Source organism: Fukomys damarensis, unplaced genomic scaffold (genome assembly GCF_012274545.1).
Source record: "Fukomys damarensis isolate Sample0158 unplaced genomic scaffold, DMR_v1.0_HiC HiC_scaffold_18, whole genome shotgun sequence".
Taxonomy (NCBI): domain Eukaryota; kingdom Metazoa; phylum Chordata; class Mammalia; order Rodentia; family Bathyergidae; genus Fukomys; species Fukomys damarensis.
The window spans coordinates 8,891,431-8,918,256 of NW_022900930.1; the positions used below are offsets into that span (position 1 = coordinate 8,891,431).

Here is a 26,826-nt window from a genome sequence, read left to right on the forward strand (position 1 = left end):
ATGGAAGTACCTTGTGTTGCCTAAAATTTAGCCAAACATTTTATCACAGAAAAGCCTTCTGAGCCATATGGTTCTACCCATCTCCTGAAAGACATTTATAGTTCTCTCTTCTCTGTAAACAGTTTAAAGTAACCATGATAAACATTCTGGGGAAAAGTTAAACTTGCCTTTGCTATGCTGCTGTTGGTTATTTGTGAAAATAAGAAAATGTTTACTCATGCAGAGGCAAAGTTTATGTGGGAGGCCCTAATGCATACCCCCTAGGTGGTGATTTACTGCTCATTTACGTTGAGAATGAGAAATAATGAACACGGTCATCTGCACTGACACAACATTTCAATAGCTCCCGCGTCCAGAGCTCTATCGCTCAGTTTCCCAATAAGACATTAATTCCAAACACAAAGTATTGAGGAACAAAACATATGTCGCCTCCTCTCTTTCCTTCTGATGTTGACCAAGATACTTTTTTTCCTGAGGAAAAAAGGTATCCTGCAAATTGTCTTCTCCAGAGCCTTCCAAATTTTCAAGGAAAAAACCCAGAACCCTGGGAAACTTGAAAGTCATGATAAGATTTAAATAAGCTTCACAAAGAAGCTGGGTGACTAATTCTGTCAGCATTTGCTGGAATTTTCTACATAATATGAGCAGACAACAGCAGAGAAGAGTAAGCAGAAACTCAACTAGTAGCTTACAGAACCTGCTCCTCTTTTCTCATTGTTTCAGTCAATAAGATGCCATGGGGTTGATACTGATTTAGAGCATAGAGTTTACTGAAGAAAAATTCATAGGGGTTGACAGCTAAAAGCTATTTAAATAATCTACCAGAGAAAATATTTTATTACAGCTTATTCTGACATAGTTCCAACAGCCAAAGCAGTGTCGGCCGTGGAACCTAGACAGGGGGTTTACACTCTTGGACGTGAGGTGAGCTACCATCACCTACATTTCTGCTCTTCCTCCAGGTCTGTCTTCTGAGACGTACAATAACGCAACATGGCCGAGTAAATGAAGAACTCAAAGCTTGCCAGGCGTGGTGGTGCACGCCTGTAATTCCAGCACTCGGGAGGCTGAGGCAGGAGGATCGCTATGAGTTTGAGGCCAGCCTGGGCTACATAGTGAGTTCCAGGTCAGTCTCAAGTACATAGTGAGACCCTGCCTCAAAAGCAAAAACAAAACCAAATGAACTCAAAGCTTTTCAGTGTGGCAAACAAAGGGCTCTGCAGTAAAATCCCAACTCATTTTGCAGGGGTTATGTATTCCCCACTTCCGGAGCCTCCTACCTGTGTCCCCAGGACTAGGAAGCTATATACTATTTCATAATCTTCTGTATGTGAAATACCCTCCTGTGCCCTTCATCTTTACACACAGTGCTTATTCACACTGCTTGGAATCCCCTTTTCCCTTTTCTGTTTCATGAACTACTACAGTGGTGCTTTGGTTCATGAGCTAATTCTTTCCAGGATTCCAGTCACAAAATTCATTGCACAATTCTGGTTGCAACCGAATTGCAAGCGTATGCTTGAGCCATTCAAGGATCAACTCGAATGTCACTTTCTTTGTGCAATCTGCCCATTTCCAAGTCAGTACTGAATATTCCCCCTTGGGTTTTACCCCCGTGGTAGCACCAGACATGGCCTATTCCATAGTTACAGCCCATTCCATGTCTATCAATTCTCCGGTCAGATTTAGAGTTCACTTAAGACAAACACGGTCTTTTTACCAGTGCAAAAAGTACACAAGTAAATGTGCATTTCTGGAATCAGTTTGATGCGAAAGAAGTCAGTTTCACAGGTGAACACCCCAAATTCACACTACTCAAATAAAACAGAGCAGAATACAAGGTGAGAATTGGAATTGGAGGATATTAAGAAATATTTCCAACCATGCTGGTCCAGAGCCAGAACTTTAGCCAAATCAGCCGAGGAGCCAGTGAAGGCCAAATAGTTCACATGACCCAATCCCTGTCTTTACAGGACAAGCAGAGATGTGCCCCTAAATTCCCAATTCAGTTGCCAGAAGAGACATAAAATTTTGCTTAGAGGCATGAGGGTCTTTGGGTAGCAAAAGAGAGATGGAAACAAGGACAGGAGTCAGAAGAAAGACCGCCGTTCTCCAAGGAAGGAAAGGCTTCTCGTTACCCTGGGTGGGGAATGGTGAGCCTCGACTTGGGCTTCCATTTCCTTCTGTTGCTTTATTTTGCCTGAGGACAACAACAGGAAGCTGTGCGATCCGTGGAGCCCACGCCGTTTATTGAGGAAGCAGGACAGGAGGCTGGGTGAATGCAAGGTGCAGCAAGGAAGCAGAGGCCGACTGGCGAGACTTACAGGGAGAGTCAGACAAGAGTTCTGGGTGGCAAAATCAAGTAGCTCAAACGTGTACCTCCGCGTTCCATGGTGGGGAAAGTTTGACAAAACTTGCAATTAGTGTGGCACGATTCAAGGTATAAAGGGGTACCAAGATATCATAACAGGAAAGCTGAGAAAGATCGGTTTAATTCTTTTATAGTTAAGAAAGTCTTTTTAACAAAAATATTAAAAAGTGGTCGACAGTATCTCCTAAAGAAAAGCCTCCGTCACTATTCTCCAAATAGTTCTGGGAGGTTTTCTTCACTCACCAATCAACCTCTTTTTAGTTCAAAACTTGCAAGGGAGAAAAAAAAAAAAAAAAAAAAAAAAAAAAGGCCCCGGGAGCCAGGGACCTTCCCTTTCTCTCTCCTTGTAATGTTTCCGCCCTTGTTCCACATGTACCCAAGCCAAGATCTCAGAGATTCCCCCCGTCCCCGCCGTGCTCATCGTCTGAGTTTCACTGACAAATCATTTTTAATTCACAAGGTCACGGTAAAAATTGAGAGGTGAAAAGTATAATATAATCTTGCGTAGTACCCAGTCCACATTCAATGGTCAAAAAATTCGATTCCTGCTTAGTCTTCAGAAAGTCTAAACACGATCTTCACGCCAGCAGTCACCTGCTCATCCTGCTGCCAGATTTCTTGGAGACACTGCCATATCTAAAATTTCATCACTTTGACTTCGGCTCTAGTGATCTCATCTCTTGCCAGCCCACTCCCATTCCAGACTTTCTGTGCCAGCCATGTTGAACTGCCTGCCCTTCTCTAGATATTAGGACTCCACCCTAACCTGCTCAATGGCACAGGCTGTTTCTTCTCCGAAGCACACTCTCACTTTCCCTTTTTTAAAAGCAGCACATTCCTCTATCTGTATGCGTTGAGTTTAGTAAAATATCCTTAGTCTGTGAAGCCAGTATATCCACATATTTATTTCCATAATTCTCTTCTCTTTGCTTCGGATCTCTTTTGTTAGGCTGTGAATTTCAGCAAAAAGGTTTTTCTTTTTTTTTTTCCTCATTGAGTTTATTGGTACATTTTAGGTACACAGTACAGTTACATTCATCACTGGGATCCTGTACCTTTACAGGACAGGTCTTGGTTCTCATTTTTCCCCTTGTCCCTGCCCTCCCTTCAGCCCCTCCTCCCCTCTCCATTTACAAACACTTTATTTCGATTTTTTCATTTTCTCTTATTTTTTTCTTTTCCCTTATTACCTTTCCCATGTGAAACAGGAAGAAAAGGGCTAAAGGTGTAGGGAAAGTGGGAAGGGTAGGGGAAAGGTTGTTCATCTTTGATGGTGCACAGTACATTGGGTGGCAGATAACAGAGACTCAGTGAATGAATGAACGCATCTTCTCTTGAAGACCACTGTCAATGCTTATATTGTTTGTGAATCTTGAAAAACCCTTAACTGAATGTCAGAAATTTTGGAATTAAGTTTTGTTCTTTTTTTCTTCTTTGGGCTACAGAACCAAAGTCCCCAGTGAGTTATTTGCATTTTAATTCTATCTACAACCGATTTCACTTTGCATGGTATTGCCTACATCTTGTTAATACAGAGCCTCATCCTCCCTACACACACACCCACACCCACACACACACACACACACACACACACACACACCACTGAAGATTATTTCACGGTAATTCAATGTGGCGATGACCTTTAGGGTGAAGTCAGAGTAAAGTAAACAATGAACACTTTGAAAAAACATTTTCTGTTGTCAGCTTATGTTGGCGAGTGAGGGGGAGTGGTAGGCAGAAGATAAGTCTGGGGAAGAGGGGAGGTGCAGAGGAATTTCTACCGTAAAAGCTACGATCCCCTCCCCGCTTTGTTTACAAAGAAAAAAAATAGCTAATTGGCATAGGATGTGGGTGAGCTTGGTTTTCATCTCAATCCTGTTCTGCCTCATCTTGTGGTTGCCTGAGGATCGTATCAGAGCCAACCATTACAAGCGCTTTACAGGGTGAAAAGAAATAAAACAACTCAGAGATTTCAGATCTTCCATTCAGAATCAGGCCAGATAAAAGAGCAATTTCAGTACCCTGGAGCTACTATCACATAAAAATTATGAAAGTGTCAAATTCAATATGTTGAGAGATTACACTAATTTAAACCCTAGATATTTAATTTCTATTGATAAAATAACATTCTTAGAAATCTTCTTGAAACCAAAATCTCAAATACATGGTATCAGACCTTTAACACTGGCAAAAGTCTTGAGTAGGGAATTTTAAATTCTCTTGGGGGTTTGTATTTGATGACTTTTGTCCAAATGTGTGCACTGACATAAGTTACTAAAAATAAATTTATTTCTAGACTCAGGTATTATTAGTACCATGATTAAATCTAACAACAGTTTAACAAGTGCTCCTAGGGTGTCACAGGAAATGTTTTTATGTTAAAATATTGTTGGAGATTCAGACTGAAGGGAAATGTATAACTAAGCTCAGGAAAATCTGAGTAATATAATATGGATAGACAATGAAATCTTAAAATATATTCTGTTGAAGTTAATGATCACCTACAAAGTTTTGACTCCTGAGATTTATATTTTGGAAAAAGTTCTCATAAGGATGTATAATAAGATAGGCATGCTTTATTTTTATCACATAAGCTATTATAAATCAACTGTTTTATTTTAAAATTTATCTTTGATTGATATATAATATGTGAACATTTTTTATGAGGTACAATGTGATTTTTTTTTTTTTTTTTTTGGTACCAGGGATTGAGCTCAGGACCTTATGCTTGTGAGGCAGGCAGTAGAACCACTGAGCTAAAACCCTGGTCCAACAGTGCGATGTTTTGATTCACATATATATTGCATATTGATCAGTCCAAGGCAATTAGCATACCCATCAGTTTAAACTTCTATCATTTGTCTATGGTGAGACAAATTTCTTCTTCTAAATATTTTGAGATATAAAATGTAATTCCGTTAATTATATTCAGAGCATGGAACACAGACAGATTCTTCCTCATCAACTTTACTGTAATCATGGATCAAATTCTGCCCTTCTCTCCCATTCTTCCCATCTTTGGTAACCATTGCTCTACTCTTGAGTTCTATGAGATCAAGATTGGTTTTTATTCCGCTTAACATAATGTTGTGTTTGTCTTCCTGTGCCTACTTCACTTAACATAATGGCTTCTAGGTCCATTTACATTGTTGTAAATGACAGGATTTTATGTTTTTTGGTGGCTGACTAGTGTTCCACTGTGCATGTAGAAGATATTTTCTTATGATTTGTCTGTGGATGGACATGGTAATGCAGGTGTTTTTGACATACTGATTTCATTTCCTTTGGACATATACACAATGGTGGGATTGCTGGATTGTATGGTGACATCTGTTCTCTCAAACTTTTTTTCCAGTTTTATTTTATTGAAAATTATCAACAACAAGGAAAATATATAGAATTAAGCATAAGAGATAGATTCTTTTTATTTTTGCGCACCGGTGTCCTAAGAGCACTTACTTCCTCTTTATGTGTCAATATATGATGTAAATATTCCCCTTTAGCATTTAGCCCCCTTGTTATTTTGCAAGAGTGTCTCAGAGAGATAGGTAATGCCATTTCCAATGAAATCCAAGACAGAGCTTTATTCTTATGGCTCCTATAATTATCTAAGTCCTTATGGGCTTTGGTATTCCTATTGTGAATAGTGTGTGTGTGTGTGTGTGTGTGTGTGTGTGTGTGTGTGAAGAATTTTTAGTGTTCTCAGAACCAAGTGCATATGAGTTAAGAAGACACTTTCAGAATTCTGCTCCACGACTATATCACAGAATTAAACTTAGGTTCATCTTGTCTGACTTTCCCTCCTAGCCTATTCCTGGTCACTGTAGAGAAGATGATCATGGACATGAGAAGCTTTATAAGCCTTTTATTCATTTTTATTCTCAAGTACTTTAGTATACCAAGAGGAAATACAAATGAGATAGACAAGAGGGTGAGTCCATGGTTTTGGTTTGCAGAGCTACTCCCAACACTGGCACCTCTTTTGTCTGCAGGGAGAATAGTCTTTCTAGAAACCCCTATACCTCTTAGAAAATGCCCCTTCCTACTGTATGTAAATCCTGAAACATAATGAAATAAAAAAATTGGTCACTGCATTTCTTCTGAAGATGTCACATCCACCCCAGGAAAACACAGAAGAGGGCTTTCAGACAAAAGGCTGCCACTGAATGAAACGTCATATCAGACTGAGTCTTTTCGATTTAATGATTCTATCTGACACAAATACCATGTTACAAGTGATATAATCTCCACAGCTGTTAACACTGTTAATGAGAATATAAAGAAACAAACAAATGGAGGGTTAGTTCAGAATTTAGCAAGTTAGTATCTTTGAGATCTGGTTTCCTTTCAAGACTGTATCCTTGTGGGAATAAAAATAACATATGTGCTTCATTATCCCTATTGGAGGAATACTGCTGGTACCAAAACAGTCTTCAAGAAGAACTGGGCTTCAGAGATAACAGATAACCATCTCTCTGTTTCTAGTGATGCTCAGGTGCCTGGAGCCAAGTTTAAGGCATAGGAATCCATATGAAGAATCCCCAGTGTTTTTGATTGTCAGTCCATCTGTATTTAAACTTTTTCTTTTTCTTTTTTTTTTTTTTTTTTTTTTTTTGTACCAGGGATTGAACTGGGGTCCTTGCCCTTGTGAGGCAGGCATGGTGCCACTAAGCTAAATCCCCAGCCCATCCATATTTAGTCTTAATAGATAATAATTGTGTGTGTCATAGGAAGAAAATAAAAATGAACCTAGGCTATTCGAAGGCTCCATAAGAATAGGATAGCCCGTATCATTGTAGCCCACTGTTTTGGTTAATATTCATTTTGAGTCACGGCTGCTCTGTAGACCTTGAATTGCACATTCAGAGCACACATGTCATGTAGAAGGGGAAGTAAACAGAGGGAGGCAAATCATGTGGCTCAGTGATCTTGCAAAATCAAGAAGGATGTTCAGGGAAATTTATTTGTAGATATGTGGTGAGCAAACCACCAGCTGCCATTGTTTGGCGATCACTGTGCAGTGTGCAGGTGATGATTACATCTGATATTGCTTTTCAGTCAACATCACGCCACAGCTACTGCTTGCCTGAAATTCTGTCTGAGTTGCCCTACTGTAAAGGCTCCAGCTGGGAAGCATTTCTTTTGTTTGATCTTTCTCCAGAAAGAAATCAATCATAGACAGTTAAAGCTACCTTGGAACTTACAGGTAAGATATTCCCACCTTTTAAGTTAGAAATAAGCTGGACAAGGCTCAAAGGGAAGACAGGTTTTCTAAAAGGTGGCATCATTTGTTAGATATTCTTTTTATTGCTAGATTTGCGCTAGTCAAGAACACCTCTTCAACTTTCAACAAACTGTGGGCTTCCTGAGGAAAGAATGATGCTCCTCATTGTGGTATGGGGGGCAAACAGAAAAATATGATGAAAATGCATAGGGCAAGCAAAATGCAGCTTGGCCTTTGGAAAATGCCCACTTTATATCAATCTATGAATAAGTCCACCGGTTTAATGTCTTGGTTGATGCTGTGGTTCTTTTACAAAGAAGAAAAAAGATTAGAATCCATTTTGTCTATTCAGAATTCCAAGCAGGTATGATAATTCCTGTGTGGGAACATAAAAAAATTCATTGTGCATATCAATGCCCAGCTAAATTTAAAGTACTCTGTCATTGGCCTTGGTCTAAGAAAGGAACACACGAGAGTTACACCATCAAGAAATTTCTAGACTATTTTCTAGAGTATAAAAATTTTTCCTCATTTTAAGTTTAAGCAACTCATCAGAGAAATAAATACATTCTGGAAAATCATGATTTTCTAGTAAATGCAGGATAACATCTATTTTTTTTTTTCATATTAAATAGCACTTCTCCAAAATTCATTCCTTATTCAAGCTATTTGTTGGCAAGGTCCACCGTTTAGTATCTTTTCTGTATGAAGCAGTCCACTCTCTCCTTGTCTTTCACTGTTCCTTTACTGAAGCTTGTGTCCTTCATTTCTGAGGAATGTATTACTAACTTCACCCCTTATGTGGGCTAGAAGATAGATATTCTATGATCCCATCAGTGCTAAGCTAAGGGTTTACAAGTAGGCAAAAGACAAAGGGAAGACCTGGCCATTTAGCTTTCCAAGATACCCACAGTTAGTGTGTTCCATGGTATATAACTGAATAGTTTCTAAACTTCAGATGCCATAAAGGATCACAACTTTCTCTCATTTGGAATCTACTCTCTAGCTCAAATTTTAGCTTGACAGCCCTCAAAGAGAATTGATTAAATGGAACTAGCTTTTGATGCCATGTCCTCACTGAATTGATTTCTTGTCCTTTTTTTTTTTTTTTTTTTTTTTTTAAGTATTTGGTATACAGCCAAATTAACCTTTTGGCCTAATCATAGGCTGTATGAAAAAACAACAAAGATGATGTAATATTTTTACAACATTCTACAAAGAGCAAAAACAATTGTATTTTAGAATAGCTGAGCGGCAACTCAGGTTTAACTTTCAAATCTCTCCTTCTGGGACTTCCATTGTTCCCAGGCCTGAGTGAGATCTTTCACCTTTTCCCTGTAGTGGAAATGAGCAACAACAGAGTTGCTTTGTGAGGCAGAACACGATGAATCCTTTCCAAATGAGGACATGGAAAGTGCCAAAAAGCCAGAGGGGCAATGCAGAAAAAAATGGATCTGACTTCCTCCAGCACGTAAGAAACACAGGTTTCTCAGTCTAGGCTCAGGTAAACCTGCAGAGGGAAGAGTCTGACTCTTCAAAGGAAGGTGTATGTTTGAACAAAGAGAAGCCCATTTTTTTCTGTCTCTGTGTAGCAATATCCTTCCTGAACAGCTTCAGCTAATAACAGTCATGAATTCTCCAGGATAAGAGAGAGGGGAAGATGATGGAGAATATGTTTTCTGTATGCTTCTGGGATAGAGGAGGATTAATTCCATGCATGCCAAACACCAGTGGGATAGATCTTGTTGATACCTGCTGTGAAGGGAATACTATCATTTATGAAGAACCCATCTTATACCAAGCATTAAATGGTTTCCTTATATGAGAAACCCGAAACGTAAGTGAAGGGCAAAAGAAAAGGTAGATAGGAAGAAAGGAGATCGGAAAGAGGAACAAAAGATGGAGGAGGAAGAAGGGAAGGGAAGGAAAGGCAATAGGAAAAGAAAGAACTGTAGAAAAAACGGAAATAGAGCTTTTGCAGACAGGAAGGGAACCAAGAGTTGGAGGGAAAAGGGAGGGTTGGGAGGCGTAGGGGATGAAAAAGAAATTAAGGTACATGCTGTGTTTATGTACCAGCCCCCCCACAATAAATGTAATCATTCCATACTGCCAACATGTACCAATAAAAATAAATAACTATCAACAATGAACCAGTTAAGGTTTGCTTCACTTTCATGAGAAAATCAAGTCTAAGAGTTGAAAGTCATGAGTGGCACAATTTAGAAATTTTTCATTGTACTAATCCTTGGAGCCATTGTTAACATTATAGTTTTAAGTTCTAGTAGAAAATCCAGACTGACTTCTGGTCTCTTGGGACTCCAAAATAAAGCTTCTCTCTGAGATCCTTAAACACCCTTGAAAGGAGAGGGATTGTCTAGATTCTGATATCAGAGTCAGAGGAAGGTTTGCAAGTTCCCAGGTATGTAAAATAACTGACTCACAGAGCCAAATATGTGCTCTCAGCACACTGGGTGTTTGTTTCCACGGAGATGGTACAAACACCAAGCAGGCATCAAGTCTGCCAAGTCATTTGCATCTGCCTGTGTCATGGAAACCTAGCCCAAAGCATGTACCAACCCAAGTGACTAGGGAAAGTGCCTAATTTTAAATCTAAAACTATTTTCTTAATTTCAGATCATGAATGACAGCATCAAGAACTTTTCTCTCTAGGTATTTTGTGCCAATTTTAAAATTGAAAAAACATCACCATTCACTAAGAAAAAGAGCAAGCACATCGAAAATTTTCACGAGTTTAACTCTCATTAACGAGTGTGCTTTTCAGAATGAAAGAAGGACGCAATTCTAAGTCAATTTCTGTTTATGATGGTTTTGGGTTTTTTGGGGGGGAAAAACTTCAATTTAAAACCAGCTTAGCTATGTTCAGGCAAGTCTGAATATGCACAATGTCTTTATATAACCTCATTGAGAAATACCCAGTTCTTCATTTTAATTAATGATATTATGGAAAACAAAGACGACATACATGTTGATGAACCACTACTACTTTTCATCCTCTGTCCAAATAGTTCATTGAGTCAGTCTCAGGAGTTTGTGACATCGTGATCCATCACCATGGTAACAGCTGTGATGCTATGCTACCCTGGGGCACCCTTTCTCATCACTTCATTTTCCCGCATGCTCAGCCACATCAAATTCCTGTACATTATCAAAGGTTAAAATGATCTCTCTAGTAAAACCATGATCACCAAAAATGATTTTCTTCAAAAAAATCAGAAATTACTTGAATTAAGAGGGATAGGGGAAAGGGAAAAGAAAAAAAATATGTAAAGAGGAAAAACATGGAAACAATGTGTTTGTAAACATGGAAGAATGGAGGGGGTGAAGGGAGGGCTGGGGAATGGGGAAAATAAGAACCAAGGTAAGTCATGTAAAGGTACAAGATCCCAATGATGAATAGAACTGTATTGTATACCTAAGACGTACCAATAAACATAAACAAACAAACAAAAAACCCAGAAGTAGTTATGGATAGTTATATCATTACAGAAGTCACCTCATTCATTTTTTCAGAGGTTAATTCTACTTTGGCTCAAATGTAGATATCATTTTTACATAATTATAACTTGGCCCAGAAAATTCACTTTAAACTTAATATTACAAACTTTACCGCAGGGTTAGTTATCCTGAGTTAAGTGCCGATATACTTTTGAAAGCAATCTTTTATGCCTGAAATAGTATCTGGTTTGCAAAATAGGGCTTGGAAGTTAAAGTCAAGACGGAAAATCTGTTACTGTGGCTTATGGAAGGACATACAAGTTATTTTATTTCTTCGGGTTTCATAGTTAAGTGAGAAATTAAGAACTTATCTCTCTTTTTCATCAAAAGGTAGTGAAGATTTAGAAAACAATACTGTCATGAACTTCCTGGAAGGAAATTATCAAGTAAAAATTTAGATGTAATCCAATAAAATGTAAGTCCCTGAAGCAAAGAAACCACAAATTAGGAGCTTTGTATCCTCATTCCTTGGCATAGAGTTATTTAAAGACAATATACAGTTTAAGATTTGAGCAAGAAATGACAGTTAAGCAATTAGCAACTTAGGATTCTATTTATATTATTCTGCAGGCTGAATTTCCATGACATGAGTTAAAATGGCCCTATGAGTCTTGAACATGTAAAAATTTTATATTACCTAAGACAAGGTTTCCTATTAGAAGAAACTTTAGATATGTGGTTGCCAAATAAATATAAAACAATATTTTAATCAAAACGGAAATTTTTTACCCTGTAAATAATCCAGTAGAGAGAAGAGACAAATTATAGACTGGGAGAATTTATTTGCGAGCCACATATTTGACAAAGGACTGGTACCAAGGATCTAAAAGCAACTCTCACCGTTATCAATCAAAGACAACCCAATGAGAAAACAGGCCAAGATCCCAGAGGAGCATTTCAGCACAGAGGATACACGTATGATGAATAAGCACATGAAAGATGTGCAACACCATTAGCCACTAAAGGATCACTGTTATCTCGTTGGTAGGAATGTGGAATGGCATAGCCATTTTGGAAAATATTTTGGCAGTTTCTTTAAAAACACTAAACATGCAACTTCCACAGAGATCCTTAATCTACACTTTGGCATTTGTCATAGTGAAATAAAAATGTGTATTTATAAAAACTTGAACATGAATGTTCATAACCACTTTATTTATAATTGCCAACAGTATCCTTCAGGGAGTAAATGATTAACTATCCACAGAGTGAAAGATGATGCAGCCATCAGAAGGAAAATAACCCCTGATACATCACAACCTAAGTAAATCTCCTGAGAATTATGCTAATGAAAAGAATCACCAAGAGACCACAGTAGAATCAATATCCAAAAGTTGAAAACTGTTTGGTTCCATTTATATCACATTTTAAAATGACAAAATATTAATGGCTACCAGATTTGGAGGAGGGAGGGTGGAAAGGAAGTCCGTGGAACTATAACAGGGCTGACCACAAAGAATCCTTGCAGTGATGAAAATGTTTTGCATCTTGACTATAACAATGTCAACACTCTAGTTGTACAAAAGTCTTACAATATATTGCCATTAGAGGAAACTGGCTAAAAAATACTCTATTATTTCTTATAAATGCATGTAAAGCTATAATTGTCTAAAAATAAAAAAATTTGATAGACTATTTTAAAAGAGGCTATTCTAAGTTGAAATTTTAAGTTACAGCTACCATAAACAACATACATCTAAAAGATTTGCTATCCAAAATATCTATCTTATTTCTTGAGTGGGATTTATATATTGGAGAAAGTGTAGCTAATGAAGTAGAACAAAAATATCTAAAGAAATATATTTCAATCAGATGTTTCCTACAGAAAACATTACAAAATAACATAACAATACTAGTTAGCACTGAAGGTGTTTTATGGTAATAAAAATTCTGAAATTTAAAGACAATCTTCATTGATACATACAACCAAATTATAACTTCTTTTGGAGTCTTTTTTTCTTTTTCTTTTTGTGCTACTGGGGATCGAACAGGTCCTTGCTTCTTTTGGAGTCTTTTTTTCTTTTTCTTTTTGTGCTACTGGGGATCGAACTCAGGTCCTTGCACTTGCGAGGCAGGCAGCGGAACCACTGAGCTAAATCCTCAGTCCTCCAAATTATAACTTCATGCTCACAATACAGCACCCTGATACACTGTGCAGAATAATGTACTTCTTTCCTCCTTCCCTAGTGCTGTCTTCATGAAAATCAACCAGGTGAAATGGAAACGTGCTCCAAATGAAGACCATATGAGGTTCTCAAAAGTTGATGTGCCCATTAACAAGCCTTTTCTCAGAGTTTATGATACACTCAGGCTCTATACTGATGACAGGGGAGACAACGGCGAACATGGCGCGTCCTTTCTGCCGAAGAAGTAGCCGCACTTTTCATCTATTTTTTCTTAAGGAACCCTTCCCTGGTCAGAGACGGCCACGGTGTGCGGTGATAAGCGCGGCCCCGGAAGAGGCACACGGCCATGGCACTGAGTTTGAGAAGGAGCCGAGGGAGGCTGGAAAGTGCACAGCTTTCCAAGACCAGCTCCAGCCAGGGCAAACAACAACAGCAGCACAGTAACAGAACAACTCGGACGGGAAAAACAAACAAACAAACCCCCAAACAAGACACAATTCCCCATATTCTGCATTTGGATGAGCTCCAAATCTGAAGGAGGAAGTAGAAAATCTCCATATGGCTTAGAAAAAAAAAAAAAGCGGGGGAGGCAAACAATGACTCGTAGGCCAAGACGGAGCACCTGCACGTGCAGAACCTGAAACCCAGTGCTGCCTGCCTGTGGCAGAACTGTGACCGGGCTGTTGGTGCTGAGGTTCCACAGCCCATCAGAGATCGCGGACGCGCGCGTGTGTGTGCATGCGCACAATATGTGTGTCCGTATTTGCCATGTAAGGTCTCATTTCAACACTACGATATGGACATTTTACTATTAAAATGATAAGCGCTTTTACAAAAATTTTTTCTGTACTATTAAGAAATACAACCTCTGTGAAATCACCAGCATTTCCAAACATAGAGCTGTACTAGGTTTCTATAATACGCTGCCATCTTCCCCAAGAGCCAGGATGTTGACAGCCCAAGTGGAGGCCTTTACGGAGGGAAAGACCTTGGCAACTGTTCAAGAGGGAATGACAGGTCCCGATGGGACGGGTGTTTTAGCAATCCCAAATGAAATAAGAAAGGATAAAATCGAAATTAGTGGTTTCCTTATGAATTGCTACTGGGGGAGCTTGAAAGGTCACTTGATAATTATAAAGCTGATTTAAGCTTCAACTCTTTTTACCAAGCAAATTATTTGTTGAAAACCTCAGAAATAAAGATTGAGGAACAAAATGAAAGTCCACTCACCTTGCGAGAGCTTAAAAGTTATGACTTATTCCAGATTTCAAAGAATGGAAAAATCATAGATGAATAAGCATAATACAATGAGTCCTTGTTTTGAGCAATAAAATCATTTTATCACTAAAAACTCTCTCCGTCTCCCTCCCTCCCCCTTCTCTCCCTCTTTCTACCTCTCCCTCTCTTTATTCCTCTGTGTCTCTCTCTTCTTTCCTTTCTCTTCATAGTACTGGGAACTAAACCTGGGACTTCCCACTGAGCACACCCCCAGCTCTTTTTTATTTTTGTTTTGAAACCGGGGGCAGGGTCCGTCTTGCTAAGTCATTGTGTTGCCCAAGGTTTTAAACTTGGTTTAAACTTGTGATTCTCCTGCCTCAGCCTCCCAGAGTGCTGGAATTACATGTGTGCACCACCATGTCCAGCTTCAATTTAAAAAAATCTTACTCTAGAAGTACTGGTACGTAGCTATGCAAATAAAGGATGGCTAGATTTTACCATATTAAGAGGTACTAAAGCATTCTGGAATATATACGGAACAAAAAAAGAAAGTATTTGTGAAAACTTTTTTACTTCTAATTTTTTACAACTGTGAAATAATTTTATTTTATTTTAAATTTTTTACATAAAAAACTTTAGCCTGAAAATAGTTTTACTATGGAAAAAGACAACTGAGATGGTAAGCACTGGCAAATGTGAAACACTGAAGTTTGCGGAGTATTTTTTTTTTTTTAATATTTATTTATTTATTTATTTGGTACTGGGGATTGAACTTGGGTCCTTGCAGTTGCAAGGCAGGCCACCGAACCGCTGAGCTAAATCCCTGGCCCTTGTGGAGTATTTTAACCAGACACATTTATAGAACTACCTACCAAGTTAACATAAATATAATAGCTCACAAGCACTCCAGCAGCAGCAGAAAAGGGCCCTCTTGAAATACACAGATTATGCTAAATGCTTTTTTGTAATTCTGCCGGGAAATAATTGTTTTGGTTGGTCAAAAGGCAGTGTCCACTAACGAAACCACTAACTCATTGACTTGAGCAATTACCATATTTGTGAACTTCATTCCTTCTCTTTGCCTAAAGTTGCTTTGGTTATTAGGAAGAAATTCCCTCAGAACGCTTCTGTGATACACGGATACCTCTGCCCACTCAACCAGCAGACAAACTAATTATGACTCTTGGATACAGAGCTGTAAGTGAATCCAGAAAGAGTCTATTTCAAGAATCACTGACAGAAACACCTTGCTTCTCTTCCATCTTCCTTCACCTCCCCTAACTTTAACAATCAGCAAAAAACATAGGCCTGGTGTATGCAGGAGGCCAGCGCCACAATGCAACGGAGATGGTAACCACTGACAATAATTCTAGTCTATCATTTTTTAATTATTTTGTCAAATTGGGTACCTGTCAACTTGGAAAGCACCCACTACCTGCTACTGAGGCTCTGTACCTCATGGCATCCGACAGGATCCAGAGGGAGCCTGGGGAGCTGCACATGGAGGGCTGTGGCCCCCAAAGTGGGCCTGATCTGGACTTCAGAAGCATTAACAGTTCGAGAAGCCAGGAGACTCTAAGCCCTTTGGTTGCCTCCTGTCTCACAAATAATTGGATGACTTTGTGTATGTTACTTACATTCTCTGAATCTCACTTTGTAAAATTTGTAAAATAAGGACGATTTTGCCCATTTTTTCCCCCAGAGGTAATGAGAGAACAGAGACAAGACAGGTCTTAGAGGACCCAACATGGTTCCTGGCACCCAGTGGCTGCTCAAGAAGTATCTTTTGAACAAATAATACATGTAAGATGTTTATCTCAGTGCTCAATCCACAGAATGTTCTCAATAAGTTAAAATTTTACCGTGAGAAATATCCCTAAACTGGTACCCAGCTATGCCGCCTGAGAAAGGATACAAGTCACTCAATCCGAGAAGAAAAATATATCAGCTCTAAGAAGATTTTTTTTTCTTTTACGCCAAACCATGCTCTTGGTTCTAAGATTGAAAATGTACACCAGCAGGAAAGCAAGGTGAGTTCTAACCCTCATTTAGAGTTGAATAGGCAAGAATGGGTCCTCTGTGTTGCCAGGAACCAAAACAATACAGGTTACAAGACAGAACATTTCCCACTTATCTGCTCCACACATAACCTTTTCTATTTCAGTCTATTATTAATCTATAATTATTTTCATTTGTGGAGTTGAGAAATCACAGCAGGAGGTCACACTGCTTAAAGAATTAATTCTTTCCTGAACAAGGAAAATTGGAAAAAATACAAGCCTGAGAGGGAGAAATGCCTTCCTATCTCCTGAGGCGCACCAAGAAGTCTGCGATTAGCTCAGTTTCTAATAGTTTCCATAGCTCTGCTACTGGACATCCTGACCTTTCCTCCACAAGCCTGGTAAGAATTGCCAAAATATAAAACCTCTCCCGCCCTTTGGGGCTCCACTCACTTCTTGGCTAATTGTGGGGTGGGGTGGAAGTGGAGTGAGGCTGAGACTTCCTTTAGACGTGTGTATTTCTTTTGCGTTCCGACATGAAATCTGTTCCTGATATCTCATCCGTCGTTCTTCCTTTGGTGTGTTGCTGCCTGGTCTTCAAATAGAGATGACAGGAAACAGAGCCCCGGTGTGTCCTACCCATCTCTCCAGAGTGATCACCAGCCAGCGCCCTGAGGCTGTCCGTATTGCTGGGGGGACTCACAACGTGTGGCCCATGTGCTGTGACTAACTCAGACCTCATCGCTCAGCATCCACTCAGGAGTACTGCAGTGCTGTGTGCTGTAACTAGAAATACAAGCATTCTTCCACTTCCTTTGGTGACCTATAATGGGAAATTTAACTTAATCTTTCTCTGACTGCCCCTTACAAAAACCCTCCCCTTAAATAAGATTTGCGAAGATTGTGTAGTTTCATTTCAGAGAGGGCAGACAGTACTATTTTGTGATAATAAATATAGTGTACTAGAGTGGAAAAATGCATTTGATGTCAGGGAAAATCTGATCCAAATTCTTTATCTGCCTTTCAACTATGTGGTCTTGGGCTAATTATTTAAACTCTCAGGTTCAGTTTCCTTATTTATAAAATGGAGATAATTGGTAATATCTACTTCACCGGGCGCTGAGTGGATTAAACAGAATAATAAATGTAAAAAGCATAGGACAGTGTTTACTACATAATTGGCTATCACTATATGCCACTCTTTTATGCTTCTTGAATCTTCTAATTTCTCATTACTATGCAGTAGCAGTGATCAACCTATGGCATGGGGGTTCTTTTACTTTTATGATGAAAGATGTTAATGTATGAGGGTTTTTTTTTTTTTTCTGAACCAAAATCTCAGTATTCAGGTTTAACTGCCGTGTAGGCACATTGCTATAAATAAGTGGTAGTTTGGGCAATCCTCTCTAAAAGGTTTGCCATCACCGCAGTAGGGATGGGCCCAGGGCTCCCTAATGATGGAAGTTATAGCACATTTATTTCAAGGGTCCTGCTTTCCCTGTATGCACCCTAACAAAATACACACACCTACAGATGAGAACAATTCCACAATTAGAAAATCATTGCTTCCACATTGGGTTTGTTTGCTATCTTCTATTAAAACACAAATCTTTCTAGGAAGGGAGATACTTTATTGATCAAATAGGCCGGGCGTGGTGGCGCACGCCTGTAATCCCAGCACTCGGGAGGCTGAGGCAGGAGGATCGCTGTGAGTTTGAGACTAGCATGGACTACATAATGAGTTCCAGGTCAGTCTCAACTACATAGTGAGACCCTGTCTCAAAAAAAAAAAAACCATCCAAACAAACAATCAAATAAATAGAAATGCCCATCATGTATAAAGTAACTTCTTTATAAATGGGATTTCTTTGATGTGTATGTGGTACCAGGAATTGACCACAGGGCTTTGCGTATGCTGGACAAGCACTCAACCACACAATTATGTTCCTAGCCCCTTTTATTTCTTAGTTTGAGACAGAGTTGCACTAAATTACCCAGATTAGCCTCAAAGTTGTAATTTTCCAGCCTCAGCCTCCCGAGGAATTGTGATTACTGGTGTGCACCATCATTCCCAGCCTCCTTTGTGGGCCTTCTTATCTCATTTTAAGATGCTTAAGAATCTTGTAAGGTGAGTGTTATACCCACTGACAATATTCAGGTATTTAGGCTTATAGTGATTATCGAAGCAAAAATGGACTAGAATTCACTTTGCCAATTTTTCGCTCATTTTTACACAAAAGGAAGGACATAAATCTTTTTTCTCAGAAAACAATCTGAGAGATTGAAGTAATCAATAAAAAATGAATGTAATTTAATTATTGTTAAAATATCTTGCATGATGGCAAAATAAGCATAGTCTAGGGTAGCGGTGGCAAACCCTACAGCATGCATCTGCAGCCAGCTCTCTGTTACAAGTGAAAGCTCTCAAAGGTTCACCAGCACTGGTGTAGGTTTTATGCAAACACCTTACCAAGGTGGTCCTGACCTTGAAAATGGGCATCTATAAGGACTTCTGGGAATGGTGACTCTTCCTGGAAGCTTTGTCTCTTGAGGACTAATATAGGGTAACAGCTTTGGTAAATGCAGACCAGGAAGCCAACAGCATAGGGGGCTGTACACTCCATGTCCCGGCAGAATGGGGGCTGGAGAGGCTGTTGTTCTCGGGAAGCCTGAGAATAAATGTTAGATGAGGACTTCAGGCAGAACAGTATGTAATCCTCCTGAAAGGTGGGAGTTCACTCGACAGCTTTCATTTCTCTTTGCTAATCAGAGTATGCATGGCTTTTTATCATAGCCATCATTTAGCCATATTCCTGACTACCTTTCCGTATTACACAGTTCACAATAAACAAATGAAGAGGCAAATGAAAAAGCAATAGAAGGGTGGTGACGAACAGCACAGGTTCTAGAATCCAAAAGATCTAGGCTTGAATACCAACTCACTTGTCTGGTGACCATGGGTGATGCACTTGCTTTCTCTCGGCTTCACATTTATATGTGAGTGTGTGTGTGTGTGTGTGTGAGTGTGTGTGTGAGACCATCTTCACTTCACACATAAAGTCAGCATTCAACGGGCTGAATGGGGTAATATGCTGAAGGACAGGTCAATCAATGGTACCTATAATCACCACAGTTTTCTCTAAACTGCGAGCTATTGAGAAGCAGGCACCATTTCGTAGTCATCTTCATATTCCTCATGCTCGATTTAAAGTGATTGCTCAACAAATGAATGCCAATTGATGTTAAAACTAACATAAAAATGAAAAAATGGAAATAAAGTATTTGTAAACAGGGAAGGGAGGAGGGGGTGAAGGGAGGGCAGCAGTAAGGGGAAAAAATAAGAACCAAGACCTGTCATGTAAAGGTATAAGATCCCAATGATGAATGTAACTGTACTGTACACCTAAAATGTACCAATAAACTCAAGAGAAGGAAAAAAACTAACATTAAGAAAACATTTCTAATGAGTTAAAAATGCAGTGTAATACAAAATATGATCAGACCATACATGTCTCCAGTAGCAAAGAATGTATTTTCTAGCAAACGGATGTCTTTACTCATTGCCTCTTAGCTGGTTTGCCATTTACTCATCATTTTAATGAAAGGAAAATCTAAGTCACCATTTATTTTTATTGATGGATGTCATCTGACGTATACATGCTGTCAGATACTGTTACAAAGAGACTTGGATTATTGAGAGCAGCTCTCTCCTGAGCTTCTATGAAAACACTCCAATATCAGGATGCTAGATTCTCTATATACACATCTCTAACCTCATTCCATCCCCTCCAAATCCCCCCCACCTTGCCCAGCCTCAGTATGTGAAACAGTTTGGTAAAGCTGTTCTAGGAGAAAGCAAAATATATCATTACTGCTCTTTAATGACATGGTACTAGATTTCTCTATTTCCTTGGATATGGTGAAGCAAGGGAATAATATTTGCTTCTTCACTAAAATAATTCTAGATTCAAGTAATGGAGAATTTTCAAGAGGGTCATAAATGATAAAGCTTTCACCCCTGGAAAGGGAATTCTTTTGGACTGGGAATTTGGCCTTAGGTGATTTTGTGTGGTTCACTCAGTGAGTCAAAATCAGGTTGCAAAATCCACCAGCAATAATAGTAGCACTGTCCTAAGGCTGAGACATATAAACTTGAAGATGCAAATTATGATAGCACATTCAAGAACAGGAGGGTTTTACTAAACAAATTCTTTGCCCATTTGACCTACAGTGCACTCTGTTTCCATATACACACATCTCACTCATCTCTAACCTTTGTGACCGGCAAGAAACAGATCGGAAAGCAAAAATTATGCACAAACTATAAAGATATGTGTTTTTAAATTTCTTTAATTAATTTACATTTCTTGTTTGAAATTTTACATGGTCTCATCCCAAAACAATGGCAGGTCACAGAATTCTGAATAAGAAATTGTAGCGAGGACGTGGATAGATGGTAAATTAGGTAACAGACGAAGTATGTCCGATGTCAGGGAAGAAATGGTTCCATCATTTGCAAGAACTTCTTGTACTGCCAGTTTAAGATATTGCCCATGCATGGAAATCAAACAAAAAGAGAGAGAAAGGAAGGGAAATGATTAAAATGAAGCTCTTATTTTCTTCTTTTGGAAAACAAAGCACTGTTTCTTCCTGGATTCTGAGTTGTGTATATCTAGTCCAAGTCATGTTCTAACAATTTCCTGTAATTAGAAACATGCACATCTGTGTAAGTCACTGCCAAAGAGCCTAGGTATTTTATTGGCATCGCTAATCCTCCAGTGGCGAAGGGAGCACTGCAGGTGGAAAGGAGGCTTCACTGTGTTTAGGCCCAAGAGGAGGTGTGAGGCTGTACGATGAAGCAAAGACTCGATGCTAAGAAAGCAGAGTCTCCAAACACTTACCTTCACATTTCAGTGAAGTGCACCGTGTCTGAAGTCATTGCTTTTTGCAAATTCCCCCATTGCAGGAGTCCCATCATTCTACAAAACAGAGAGAGGAGAAACTCTGGATAAACGCCTTGTATATCACTAATCTCATTTACATTGTAAAGCATACCTGTTCCTCTAATGAGATTAGGAAATCACATTTCTTTCCATTCCACTGTCAGATCACTAAGGTCTGAAATTACTCTGCCAGTACACATAAGATTATAACTTGGGGTGATAAAGCCAGTGCTCATTTATGGGAACCTTGACACACAGACGGGTGACATAAACTCTCATAAGCCTTCTAAGTACTGGGGCAACTATCACGTGCTCCTATGCCACAAGCAAAACAAAAATAAGCAATTTACCTGCTATAAAAGAGCCTGCAGATATCTCTCAGGTCTTGAACTTGTGGGTCAATATATAGGGCAGATCCAAAAGAAAGGCATCTTCAAGTGAGGTCAGAGGTCCAAGACAACTCATTTTTGCTGAAATGAAAGCTGAGTTTCATCAGGAAAAGTGATGCAGAGCATCAGGAATGAACAGGGCGCTATGCTGAAGACACATTCTGTGGACTTGCTGAGTGGTGACGCCTCTGTACCTAGTACTCAAGTTTCAGTAACTCGTCAAAGGAAACCAACAGCTAATTGAGCAGGAATGAGCTTGTCCCTTCTGGAAAAGGGTATGCTCCTTTCCTCTATAAGCAGGAAAAGCAGGAGTTTTATGGGTAGGGATCACCCTAAAATGAGTCTTCCACTGAAACCTATGATGAAATTTGCTAATAAGATACCACAACATACCCAACAATGAGACCCTGATTTGGAACTAATGAAGCTGATTTCCACCAGCTGTTTCCAAACTGATATTTTTAAAAAGGATCTGTAGGGAAACAAACAGAAAAAGTGATGATACAAGTGTTTAAGGGGGTGTTGGGCATTATTTTCTTTTATTTGTACCTGCCTCTCCTCTCGGGGGTGGAATTGCATTCCTGCAAGAAATGAAGTTAGATTTGCCACTGAGATGGAAGTGATGTCCTGATCGAAGTTGAAGACAGAGGTCATGGTTCAACCTTGTCCTTGTCTTTGTGTGGTGACTGTCAGGTACTAAAAGAAGACTCTTGCAATTCAGGGGTCCCAAATAGAGCACGCTGTGGAGCAGAGCCTCCTGCCAACTCCCACTGGATATGGAGTGTCGTTTAAGAAATAAACAAAAATTTAAGTCAAAAAACTGGTCAGATTTGGAGGATAGTTGGTTACCACTGAACAACCTAGCCATATTGTAGCTGAAACGGCAACCAGAGAGAAAATACACAGTTAAAACTACCTCTCTTCACATTGTTTTGAAGTTAATCAATATAATTAACATTCTTTGATGTTGACTATTTTTCCCCAATACAAAAGTGAAAGCATGCTTACTTTGCCCCACACATTAGAAGTGCCTTATAATCAGCTGACAAACTATGATTTGCCTCATGCATTGTGATCCAAACCTGATGGTTCATTTTCTTCCTTAGTGACTGAAAGATCTCTCACACTGAAGGTAGTCAAGTGAATGGAAAGCAGGTCTACCAATGTGTTGATACCGGCAAAGCGCACAAATGTGAAAATCAAATCAAGTATGTAAGGAAATCCAGTAAATGACCGGCATATTGGCAAGTCTGTGAGTGCTGAGTGACTTGGGCTTTTGGTCTCACACCCAGATCCTATGCTACACAGATCTGCCCCTTGGCTACCACAGGTCCTTGCGGCTTCACAACTTCAGAGGTTTTCTGGATTGGTAGGAAGAAGCTCTGAGTGGCGGTACTCAGGAAGAATAACCGGGAAATAGAAAACAAGAAGGAGCAGACTGTCGAGAGAAGTCATGATGTTTAAAGCCGTCTCCCACCCAGTTCCCCCTCAAAGACATTTTTAGTGATTTCCTTTTGATTATTTTTTAGAGAAAATGATACATAGGTAAGTAAGCAGTATGGTAGGGAAAAGTAACAAACCAACGTCACAATGGCTCTCATAGTTTTCTATAGACATAAAGAGTTAAAGTTACCCCAGATGTGGGAGGAGAGCAGATGGGGCACATTCTGCTGACTTATAATGTTGGATAATAAAATGACCTAAGACTCTATTTAGAGAAATAGAGCAGCTACTCTTGAGCTGTTTACAGACTTAGAAATATCACGATAAGCAAATGCAGGCAGTTCAAAGGAATGATAAAAAAGGACAAGTGGATAAATAATGATCTGATGTTGTTGCGAAAATGTAGTGTAACTCTTGCATTGTTAATACAAACACAGATGACCTTTGCATTTGCTCAACGTTCGTCTTCAAGACAGGAAACAGCAACTGATCTTTATCGGAAAAGTAGAATCTTCCACTCGCTCTGCCGCGCCGACATTATTACAGTGTATGTCAGCGCATAGCAACGCCGCTATCTCTCCAAAGCACATGCTGAAAACCTGATAGGCGGCTGAAAGAGAAGCTTATCCTGGGCATATGCTTTGTGTGTCCCACAGACAGTATGGGCAGAGTTGACGGGAAAGCTGTGTGTGTAGAGTACGGATTGGAGACTGGGGGTGGTGCTCAGAGAGACAGGGGCCTGTAGCTCTATTCTCTGTGTATCCACCAATTTATCATCTTCACAAATTTAAGCATCCTCTAAGGTGACACTTACTGCTCAGTAAACAAGTAAACTTATTAGGGTAGCTAATCAGTTCTGTATTTCAGACATACTATAAACCAAAATGAAAAGAATTGTTTATGAGCTACCCAATATTTTGTGTCATGCAATTTCAAATATCTCAAAAATCTTTTCTATTTCAAACAATGGATTCAGTTCTTTTTTTTCTTTTCCAGTGTATATATAAGTACGCGCACACACACACACACACACACACATGTTCACCCATCAATAAGAAACTTTAAAAATAGATACATTAATGTACAGGCTAGTCAGTTCATAGCAACCTCAGGTAACTGATGAACATTCTTTTCTCATCATTGGATATTTATGTAGTTATTCTGATTGATCATCTTTTTTTTTTTTTGGTACCAGGAATTGAACTTGGGTCCTTGCGCTTGCAAGGCAGGCCACCGAAGCACTAAGCTAAATCCCCAGCCCTATGTAGTTATTCTTATGTATAGTTATATAGTTATTTATTTCCCACTAAAAGAGCTAATCTAAATTGACTTTTCATTTCTCCTTACACAATCCATTTGGTCTGTGCTCCAAAATAGATCTTGATGTGGAACACATTCTGATTGTTTTTATTTATTAAATATTTCTTACCTAATGTAATCCCTGTGGAAATCATCTTCAAGGTTGTTTTTTTTTTCAGCCATTATATAGAGATCGACGGTTTTCCACAGGTTCTACTCTCTGTGTCCCAGCCAGAGAAACCACTTTCCTTTGGAAGGCATTCAGTTTCCCTTTCTAGCTCCCAGCCCTGCTCAAAATGTGTACCCAGTGGTGGTACCGGGGATGCCTTTTTTCTTGTTCCGAATAAATTCATGTGTACATTTCTTGAAGCATTTAGGCAGTAGAAATGTTGCATGACAGAACCAGAAGCAGCGCTGCTGGTATCTCAGTCACAGGTTGGCAGACTTTTCTGTGAAGGGACAGTTGGTACCCATGGCTTTGTGGCAATGAGGGCTCTGAATTACTATTGCAATCAGATAGCACTCCCATGTCAGTAGCCATAAATATAAACAAATAGGTGTGTCCCAACCATACTTTATTTACAATGATAGGTGGAAGGTGGTGATTTGTACCTGGGGGCAGAATTCGGGAGGCCCTGATTTGAACCAAGCTGACACCTATAGCCACTGCAGAGTAGTATGTGGTCCTGATGCAGTCAGGCTCTCCCACAGCCTTCACACTTTCCCCTAGATTTATTTACAGGATATAAGATTTCAGTAGAAAGTTAATTACAGCTTTCTGGATTAGACCGTACTATGGATATTAAGAAAATCACCAGTTTTTCCTGCCCAAAGACACTTATCCTCTGAATATTGGCATTTGATGAAAATGTCACCAAAAAGAGATCGGCATTTAGATGCTTATTCTTTCTTCGCAGTTTAGATATCATTCCATTTAGTACCTTTCACATTCAGGGGCGGGTTAGAGAAATGCTACTAACAATGCAGTGAGTAATACAAATGCAACACTGTAGAGGATTTAAGTCATAGTAACAGCCACTTTTTAAATGGGTGCCTACAATGTGCCAAATACGATGCCAGGGACAATCATATATTAGCTCATTTACCTTATTATACTTTGTAAGTAAGGAAAATAAGGCTCAGCTGCATCCATAGAGTTGCCTAAGATTCTGAAACTAGTAAGAGGTAGAGCTAGATCTTCTGACTCACTCTAATGCATTTTTTTCCCACCGAAACAATAAAGCCTCACTTTGTTGTTCATTACCAGATAGTCTTGATTTCTAACCCAGAAAATAAGCATCAGTGCTTTGGATCTCACTGAGCCCTAAAAATAGCAAGATAAGTATATAAGGTAAGTATGTTTTGGGAAGCCATACTGAAGTCTATGAAGGCAAGGGTCCTAGGGATGGAAGCATTAGTGCCAGTGATGATCCAGAGACTCTTGGCTGGCCTGAGACTGCTTAGCTGAAGAGGCCCTAAGCTGCTTTCCAGACCTGTGTCTTAGGCACACTTGGCCTTTTATGCGAAGTCTACTACTGTGGATGCCACAGCGAAGGAGGGTGTGGGCAGTAAAGGACACCTGGGGTTGAGCAACAGACCAGAGAGACCGGGTTCACTCTTAGTGACGTGGAGAGTTTGGGAAATCCAAGGAGGGCACGGGGACAGACTGTCCAGACCCAACCAAGCATGGAATCCGTCCAAGTATACCAGCAGAGCTGCTGGACAGATGGCTGTATTTTTGATAGCTATTTAGACCGAGGCTGAGGGACTAGGCAGAAGAAATCAACTTCTAGATCGGTGGTGGCTAACATATAGCACACATACTGTGGTGAGCTGTGTATAACACTGAAACCTCTAAAAGGTTTGCCATCACTGTTCTGGATGAATGCAAATACCAAGTTGCCAAATGTTAGCCTAAGATAACATTTTCATTCCACTCTCTTTACTATCTGCAAGGAATTTGAGGAAAACACGTTATGGCTGAGTTCCAAACTGATCCATTAGCCATCAGAAGAAAACTTGAGGTAGGTGAATTTGCCTGATGTCGACTCACAATAAACCAGCCATAGGTGCCTTCATGGGAAACTGCATTCAAAGCCAATACCTGGAAGCACTACTGAGCATGAGCGGGTGTGTATCTAGGGATTAGCCTCTGGGGCAGGGAGAAAAGGAGAAAGGCTTGACTCTTGTATTCAAATAGGGCTGAACCTATATCTTTAAATCATTTGAACCCTTGCCCAAACATATGTTTGCTTTCATGCAGACCAGACCTCGTAAATCTTGGCATAATCTGTCAG

General features: G+C 39.5%; 1 protein-coding gene and 1 long non-coding RNA gene across 10 annotated transcripts in view; both read right to left on the reverse strand.

Moving 5' to 3' along the window:
- Positions 1 to 26,826, reverse strand: part of Nrg1 (neuregulin 1) — a 1,021,078-nt gene that overhangs the window by 278,302 nt on the left and 715,950 nt on the right. The gene's annotated exons all lie outside the window — the stretch shown is intronic.
- Positions 20,848 to 26,826, reverse strand: part of LOC104848384 — a 34,019-nt gene continuing 28,040 nt past the window's right edge. The window contains exons 1-4 of one of the 3 annotated variants that reach the window (XR_002024743.2): positions 22,337 to 22,638; positions 21,749 to 21,868; positions 21,357 to 21,434; positions 20,848 to 20,986 (exon numbers count right to left, since the gene is read on the reverse strand). This is a non-coding gene — a long non-coding RNA (uncharacterized LOC104848384). Of the gene's footprint in view, positions 20,987 to 21,356; positions 21,435 to 21,748; positions 21,869 to 22,336; positions 22,639 to 26,826 lie in introns of those variants that run through there. The other 2 variants (XR_776391.3, XR_002024742.2) reach the window with 2 other exon arrangements.